Raw genomic sequence first — 7,264 nt, 5'->3', positions numbered from 1 at the left:
TTGAATCTTTTGGTGTATTCAGCAGGAAATACTTGAGTAAAAGGTGAAGCTGATGTACTTTGAACCTTTGTTCTTTCCTGCTACAATAGATCTATAACCCAAAGCTAGCTCATTGCTTCGATGAGCTTTCCTACCATTAGGATGCTTATCATAGTCAATTGCTGAAGTTTATAGAAAGCACATCTAAATACAACATACTGAATTAAGAGCTGTATTTATTTTATATAAAAGTAGACTTTTTTTAAGGTTGTAACCTTAAGAAGCAGGTGACTCAGGAAATGCAAGTTAATTGATGCAGTATCCTCATTAGAAAGCATGTTAGAGAAAAGCAAAAATAACAAGCCTTAGTTCGGTTGCAATATAATGCTTACATTTTTTTGCACCAGTGTTATGATAACAAGACCTTGGTAACAAGAAAAATGTAACACTGAAAAACGTTCAGATAGTCCAATGATAGCAGATGTCACATGCAAGAACTTAAGACATATGCATTTTATCTTGTGATTCAGTGCAGTTACTTTTTTTTTTAAGCATAACTAGCAACAGACTGCTAGCAGTGTTGGGTTTGAGTGGGAATATTTGGTGAGATGAATGACACTTTCTCATACAAAATCATTCATACAGAAGTCTACCGGATGTCAATTTCCATAGTGTTTCCACATAGGTCCTTCTTGTTCACAGCCTGTTAGAGTTGTTGAGTAGAAAAGCAATGTATTTAAGCTCAACTGTCATCTGCTCTGCTGGGGAAGAAGTGCCATAGGGAAATGCTGAGGAGGAAGGACAGGCTGGAACATAAAAGTCCACCTCTTGAGGTTGTTTAGGGATTTTTTCCTTAATTTTGCTGTTATTTTAGACATAAATAGCTGTAGCACAGCATGCAGTGGCCAAATCTTCTCATCTAGGCAATGACCAGCATGCTTATTTCATAGTGGGTTCGCAGTGTCTGTCCCTGTATGCACTGTTTGTCACTCTCATAATGCTTCTAGGTCAAGACTAGCTGTTCTGACCCTCTAATATCTCTGGTTTTATTAACTGTCAGTTGTCTACTGTTCAATTTTGGTCATTATGCCAGCTCTATCACTATGAGCTCTCTTTACCTGGAGAGTTAGCTCTAGAGAAATTGCTGAAACCTGGAAGTTCTTTACTGCCTTTACAGTTCCTTTTCTGGTTTGTAGGATTACTTGTGCTCATGGAGAAGCTTCATGTGCTGAAATGAGCAATTGCTTGTTTTTTGAGGTTAAGAACTTTTAACTATCTATCTAGTTAATCATCTTTAGAAGTTAAGATCCCATGTTTACCTCTACTTGACAGTATAGAAAAATTTTCAACAAAATGTTGTTAGGTTTGGAAAATCCATAGGGGACAATTCAGATAAGTTTCAGTACTCAACTGAAAAGTTTGCTAGCTTAGTATAAACAGTATGCTTACAAAATAACTTATTGTAACAATATGATGAAAATAAAGGTGTCTCTTTCTCTAAATGTAATCTGTTGATGAAACATGAGATAAGGCACTGCAAGTGCTTTCATCACTAGTTGAGTCACGCGTTTAAGGAAGCACGTGGTGGTGGTGTGGCTAACAGTCGTGCTGGGGCCAAAAGTGCGTGAAATATGATTGTTTGATATAGTCAAACACTAAGCTAAATATATATAGATCTTGGGGGTGGACAGGAGCACAAACTTATGTAAGTTTTATATCACTTTAACTATAATCTCTTGAGAACTGTCCTTTAGTGCTGACCCAATTTCAGTTTAGGTCCCATCCGGCTTAAGTGATACTGATTGTGAAACTCATAAATATGGGAAGTGATCTACCAGTGTCTCATGAGACTTTAGCTCAGACAAACTTAAGATTCTCCATCACAGAGCTGGATGAAGTAATGTGATACTTGGTCTGTCTCAACTTGAAGTTCATGTTCTCTTTTCTTGTTGAAGCTGTTAGTCAAACTTGCACAGGCTTTCTGAGTTAAGACTTCAGCTGTAGCTTTTCAAAATTAAGATTATGCTAAATGGTCTTGAAAATTTCACCTGACATAGTTTAGCATTTTTAGATTTTTTTCTAAATGTGTTTCAGAAGAAGCTGGGATAACTGGTATTATGCCTGAAACCTTCTGTTGACTTTTGTTCTAGTTCACTGGCACATACCAAGGAAAGGGTCAAAATTGCTATTAGAAGAAACACCAGTGTGTTAATAAACTTAAATCAGCTGAGTAATGGGTAGATCCTTGGGTTTTGTCATGTCTTGTTTTGGGGAACTCCAAAATAATAATATGTAAATTGACAAATTTCTTCCCCTTCATATGAACTGGCCCGGTCTAGTCATTAATATTTGCATTGAGTATTTTTTCTTAAGGCTTGTTTATGTGGTCCAGACTGTAAAGCTGATGATGAGTTAATGTTTATGCTTATAATCTAGTAAACACTGCTGAGCATTCAGATACTGACACTTCCGCCTTGAGACACAGAAATAACACTGACAAAAATCAGTATTTACACTTAGCAACTCTGATGCTTTTAAATACAAGAGCTGTAGAACAGTTAAAGGAAAGATCTTTTTACCATCGCCAAAAAATGTTTTGGCGATGGTAAATTATAAAATTTAATGGAAACTATAAAATCAGATGTAAGAAAACATTAGTGCTGTTATACATTGCATCTCAATGAATACAGAATAGGCAGAAGTTTTACGAGATGAGCTGTGTTAGCCAGCTACTGCTGAAAGGCAGTCTGATTTGGCGTCCCAATTCCTTTACTGTAAATTCATGCAGCTCACAAAAACATAGTATAGTTTAACTAGACATAACCATGCAATCTTTATCTAGGTAATGCTAACAATTTTAATACTGAGGACATGATGATATGGACTTCTCAATGTATGAATTCCAAGTACATGTTGTCATTAAGTCCATATTATAATTCATTATATGTGCCAGCTATAATAAAGGTAGCATGATTATTTCTGTCCGTGCTATAAATGCACTTACTTTCTCTGAAAGAAATACAAAAAATTAGATGACTGCTTTCTTAACAGACTTTGAACCTACCTTGAAATGTTCTTTGTAATACTGTCTTTTTCAGTCTTGGGAAATTAAAGAATGCATAAAAATTTCTGTAGAAATGTAATGATTTGACACAAAGTTTTTCTTGTCCCCCCACCTTAACATTTGATTCTGTAAGAGAATGTTGCATTTAGCTATATATGCTGCAGCCACCTTTTAGAACTAACAAACTGCTTCATCAGTAGCAAACCTATGCTGTAGAAATTTCAGTGGAAGGATTTAATAAATATTAGGAAAAGAATTATTCTAAACAAAATAATGCAACATTTTGGTTTTTTACTGGTCTCTTGTGAATTGCAATAGCTAACAGTTCAGGGCTATCTTATAGTCGCAGTAATTAGTGGTGGTCAAATGCATTTTAGGATCCTTTTAAGCTTCCAGAGCAGTATTGCAATACTTAACACTTGTCCTAAATCTTTATTAGTATCCAGTCCAACTTCATACTACCAGATACAGCCATGAGGAGGAACATGACATTTCAGTGTAGCCTTATGCAAGCCAGTTCTATAGTTTCATTAAAATTTTTCATAGTTAATTACCAACATGTATCAGCTCTGCAAGCAGAGCACTGGGAGAAACAACTGAAATAAAAGCCTGTACTTCCAGCTTTAGCCAGAACTTCCAAAAGGTGCAGAAGAAGCTGGTGACTAATACTATTCTTTTGAAAAATCTCAGCCCAAATAAGAAAGTTTAATCTATGCCGTTTCTACACACCCCCCCCCCTTTTTTTTAAGAGGAAAGCTAGTGTTAGATTATCCTGTGTATTTGTCAAGAAAAAACAAGGTCAGTTTTGAATTTAACTGTCTTCAGTTTTGTTAGCTTTTCAGCATTTTATGCCTGCTTCCAGTGGAACTTTATTTTCTCTTCAGTACTGTGGTGTTGGGGCATCAACGGGCCTCTTAATTTTAGGGCTTTTGTTATTGCAGATTAACCACAGCCATAAAGGAGCTGTTTTATATTAATTACTGGTTTTGTTTTCAGTTGAGTTTTAGTGAAGTCCTTCAGATTGAAAGTTTGAAAACAGGTTCTATGTGAGGTGAGTAAGTAACTGTGGGGGTTTTTTTGGCTGGTTGCAGCCCTGGTAGACTGTACAATTGAGTTGTTTACTATAGGAAAAAATTACTGCTGTGGAAATAAAATCCTTCTTTTGCTTGGAAAAGTATAGTAGCTGGTTATCTTCAAGACCACTGCAGATAGATACAGTGAACCAATGAACCTGCTTGTGAATTTTTAAACTACTTATAATTCAGCATTTGCATTTTTTATCATGAATGGTTGCAAATAATTACATGTTTGCATTTCACATACTCAGTTTACAGCAGTAAGCTTGCATTTCTGGATTTCTCACATGCTTTCTTTTTGATGCTGGCAAGGTAAAATGACTTTCAAGAACCCACAGGTGACCCATTGACCATAGGTAGGTACAACTGATTTCAAGAGACAAATCTGTTGTACCAAGTGTTTCTTCACCTATATTTTGATAACTCTTGAAATCACTAGTGCTGTTACATTATGTTGAAGAGTGTGACTGGTCAGACAATTACAGTACAGACATTCATTAAATAAGCAGGACTCTGGTTTTGATACAGTTTGTACTTGCAGAAATAAAACAGTTAATACTTCCCCCCAGATTGCTATCAGATTGTATTGGACAAATTCTGTCACTTGCGAATGGTGTTTCCCCCTGTATTTTTGCAGTGTATAATCACTGTTTACAGGTTAAGCCTCAAAAAAATATGATAGTGGTACTTAAAACTATAGAAAGTATCAAGTAAGTATCTTGTCCTGTCCCACAGAAATTCTAAATCTGTTGCTACTTGCTCAGTACTAGTTCTTACATAAGAAGTCACAGAATGTTAATACCTTACAGCTACTTTCTTCATAAGAGTAAAAAATACTGTCATCAGTTCTTCCACAATAACCTGACAGACCTTTAATGTTAAATGACAGCGTTTTGGTTTTATCTTTCATATTACACCTTCTGGTGAAAGAAATTCTTATCCAAGTTTTAATAATTTTTGATTATCCTTTTATCTGTTCAATAGATGCATAGCTATTATTTGTACAACTTTGGATAATCACCTTATACATGTAAGCTTATTAAAGAAACTACAGATGAAACCAATGAAACAAAAAAATGAATCCTATAGAAGTTGCCCCTAGTTCTCCAGTGTTAAGTAAGTCAAATACTTGTTACCACATTCACTGCCTTGTCTGAGTCTTTTTACAATGAAATTATTAAAAAGAAAAAAATAATCTATGTATTTTAGGAAAGTTCCAAAAGACTTCCAGGTTAGTAATGTCTTCAAGATGCCATGCTTAGACCCACCAGAATCATGGAATTGCTGTGTTAAATCAGTAGTTTAGTTGTGAGCTGCCTGTTAGTCACCTAATGTTTACCTTGATCTCTAAATCTAGTTTTAAAAGGAAATGCAAAAATAAAAGCTAATGCAAGCTATTGTAGATTTACCAAGAGATGGGAGAAGTTAAATTTTTAAAAATCATATTTTAGAGGTGCATGACATGATTACATCTAGTCATGCAGTATTGTTTGTACCAATGTATGTGACTGAAGTCCTTTTCATCATGTTACACCATTATCCAACATTGTAATGGCGTCTACAAGTTCAACTACTGAATGTTTTGCATTTTAAAAGCCTTAATTGTTTATATTGTATTAATGTGTTTTCAAGACTATAAGGAAACAACCATTTCCTTGTAAATTGTTAAAATAATTTTGAACACTTATAGAACTGAACTTCTCTGAAAATTATTTATCTTAATACCCCTTTTTGTTGTTTGTGTACCACAAAAGAAAAACTGTTAAATTCTGTTATCTTTTAAAAAGTGTCTCCAGTTATCAGCCTCTCTATAGTTTAAGGTCTTTACCCTAATGAGATTTATTTTGGTTAACAGTCTTCTGAAATTCATTGTATGTAAATAAATTTAAGTGAGCAAACTTAAATAAACATTTCATTTAGCTATTTAAGTTCTTTCCTAATAATAAAGGTTGGATGAAATACTAAAGAAAAAAAAAAAATCTTACTGTGGAAAAGGATAGACTACTGTTGATCTGAATTTATAAATTATTTAAAGTTTTTTGGCAATTTGTTTTCAATTGAGATTTTTTCTTCCTCATCATCCTAGTTTACTTCAATATTTTAATTAAAAGTGAAATCTATATAGGCACAATCACATTTTCATTTAATTAAGCAAAAAAAGTCAGGAAATATTATTTATACCTTTAACAGTTGGAAGGCACATCTAGACCTGTTTACTGTAGGCATGGTATCAAGTCACAACTCCAGTTTTATTTTTGTACTTCTCTATAGCTTTGTCTTCCAAGGTTATAAACTTTCATATTTCCCATTTGATCTATTAGCCACTACAAATTCATGTTATAGCAAATAGTTATTTTGTATGTGTTGTCACACCTAATTAAGCATAGACTGCAGCCAAATGGATATGTACTTTTTAAATGCACTCTGAACTTGTACTTTCTCTTGCAAACACCTGCAAAAAAACTCAGTAAATTGAACTTCTTAGAATTGAACAACAGCGATGTATTAAATGCATCAAGATAAGTTACTTACTGGATAAATGTGTCCTGAGACAGCGTATTTCTTTTGTTTAAACCTAAATATTTGTCAGTCGTGAATATTCATAAAGGATTAATTATAGCAAATGCTGTTATACCAGGTTTCTGTCTCCTTCCATCTTTCCTGAAAGGCTACTTACTCAGAAACAATTTAGTTTAACTTGCTTTCTGCTACTTAATTCCTCTGGAGCACTGCAGGTACTTAGCAGTTCTTCCACACAGCAAGCAGACTATAACCGAGGCTGGCAAAGATCCATGTGCAACATCAGCATGTTCTTACTGGCTCCTGCTTTAAAATTTGTAACTTAAATCATTCTTTAAAAGACAATCTGGACCAGTGAAAGCTTCCAGCTGTTAGTCAAATACTACTTTACAAGCTCTTCTTATGGTCTGTTAGTGAGGTCCTCTGTTAATTTCTGTAACTATCCAATTTGGTAAAGCTGTGTAGTGGATTAGATTTGGTCCCCCCACCCTTTTTATTTTTTTACTTGCTAAACAGCAGTGTTGTAACTATATACTTATGTTGGCTGGGTAATAGATGAGTCTCGGGGTGACTACCTAACATTTCTGATTGGGCCTGGTCAAGAAAGATTTAACATAGGCCATGC

This window comes from Haliaeetus albicilla, chromosome 12 (assembly GCF_947461875.1).
Source record: "Haliaeetus albicilla chromosome 12, bHalAlb1.1, whole genome shotgun sequence".
Classification (NCBI taxonomy): domain Eukaryota; kingdom Metazoa; phylum Chordata; class Aves; order Accipitriformes; family Accipitridae; genus Haliaeetus; species Haliaeetus albicilla.
Note: the sequence above shows the minus strand (reverse complement) of the source record.